Source organism: Grammomys surdaster, unplaced genomic scaffold (assembly GCF_004785775.1).
Source record: "Grammomys surdaster isolate TR1022 unplaced genomic scaffold, NIH_TR_1.0 64, whole genome shotgun sequence".
Classification (NCBI taxonomy): domain Eukaryota; kingdom Metazoa; phylum Chordata; class Mammalia; order Rodentia; family Muridae; genus Grammomys; species Grammomys surdaster.
Window position 1 is genome coordinate 15,183,438 of NW_021604566.1, and position 2,301 is coordinate 15,185,738.

The following is a 2,301-nucleotide window of genomic DNA, read 5'->3' on the forward strand; positions in this document are numbered from 1 at the left end:
AAGTGGGATCAGAAATGGAAGTCTCAGTCTGTGACTGTGAGAAGAAAGGACTAGGGTCTGAATTCACTGCCTGTGGAGTTGTTCACCTAAGAATTCTGCAGAGACAGTCTGCGCTAAAAAGTGTCAACCTAATGAGAAGAAATCTCTCTCCTGAGAAATCTCAGTTGGAACAGAAGCAGACCGCAGGAGAATGCAGGAGTAGGCACAAGCTGTGACAGGATAGTGGAAGAGTCAGTGGGAAGTGACACCGAAGCTAGAGCTCTGCACGGAGTGCCGCAGTAAGAGCTGAGGCTGCAGAACTATGAAGAAGGGAGAATGAGAGCAGAGAGTCATCCCTTGCAACTAAACACAGAGGAGTCATTATCAGGAAGAACATCTCTTCAGAACACAGAGGACTATCTTCAGCAAGCGCTTTATTACACCTTGGCCAATCATCCCCAGTGACTGTGGTGCATTAGAAACTCTGCTAGAACAAAATAGGTCATGATTTGGGGAAATTGTTACAAATAACTTGAAACAAACAGGTTTGGTTTTAGTACCTATTCAGCACAACATTATAATATTTATATCTGCATAAGTGCAACACCTTAGAGCTCTTTGAACCTATGCATGACCTCAAGAACTTGTGAGAACGTGTGCTGTTAGTTAGCATCTCTTTAGATAGATGTAGCCATGAGATGGTCCTTGGCTTGGAATTCTGGCTGTGTGGATTTTCCCACATGTGAATCAGCAAAAAGTATAAAAAGTAATCCCCATGGATTATGAATGCTAACATATGCCTCATTGTGAAGAGCAGCACAAAGTCAGATCTCCGAATTCCTTGGTAGAAATTGCCTTGCTGTTTGCGCTGGCAGAAATTCTCACTCCTAAGACTATCTAGTTGACTGGCCACCAAAGTAACAGTAAATTTGGTGAATTCCCAACAGCAAAAGGTCTTGTTCTCAGCCTTGTAGACATCCATGGCCATCCATTTGGTCATCTTGAGTTCATCCCCACAGTGGGCAAGCCCATGGCAGATCCCACAGGATGCCTTTCTAATATAGCTTAAACAGAACTTACACCCCCTATCTGATCTTTCCTCTCTCCTGTATTTGTAATGAGACCTGAAATTATTAATACAGCTGGACACTAATCCTCAAAAGTCTATTGAGAGATATTTTCAAATGTACCAAGCAGTGCATAAATCCCCAGTGAAAACCAATTGTAACAACAGGATGGACGTCTAGAAACCACAAGGCAACTTATTAATTTACATAGACAACACTACCACCAGGTGGCAGATGTGCACATTGATCACAGCCCTGTCTCCCAGTGAGAGAGGTACATGGAAAACCATACATTTTCCAGGTGGATGCTTAGTTCAAGTGGATCAGAGAAAGGGGGCAGATAGATGTGCTGGGGGCAGATAGATGTGCTGGGGGCAGATAGATATGCTGGGGGCAGATAGATGTGCTGGGGGCAGATAGATGTGCTGGGGCAGATAGATGTGCTGGGGGCAGATAGATGGGTTTTGTGCACTCATTTGCTCATCTTGAACTCACACCGACAATGGTCAAGCTCTGTCAGGCCCCACAGCTTAGACAGGTTCTACTACCAGATCTGCTCTTTCCTGTCCCCTGTATTTGTAATGGGGCCTGCAATTATTAATACTGCTGTCCATTAACTCCTTGAAAGTCTATGGAGAGGTATTTTCAAATGTACCAAGTATTACATAAAATTCCCAATGAAAGCATAACAGTTTTATAATAATAGATCTAACCCACTACCTTAAGATCCTCTACAGTCTGACATGTTCATAGTCCTTGTCCTATCCAGGTATAACAAAATTAATTATTCTTCCCCTCACCAAATTAAACCAGATTTTGGTATGACCTCTTTGAGATTATTTCTGGGTTGCTTTGGTTAGAGTTTGATAAGTTTCCAACTCTCTGTCACACAATCACAATTTCTTCATCATGCCAATGCATAGTTCATTCCACTACAGAGGTGACAAAATCTATCATTTCTTCTACCCCTCAATCCTTGAAAGATTCTTTAATATTTTCTTCAAGGATCAGCTTCTGTACAACACAGAATTATTAAGAAGCAATATGTTTTGTATAGTGCAGAATGATCTGTGATAACATATTTTTAATTTTGAATGAGTACATTTATAAGCACATTGCAAGTCAAAGTTAAATAATAAATAGTAATCGGTATATTAGAGATGAATGAATAGATAGATGAATAGATAGATAGATAGATAGATAGATAGATAGATAGATACATAGATAGATACATAGATAGATACATAGATAGATA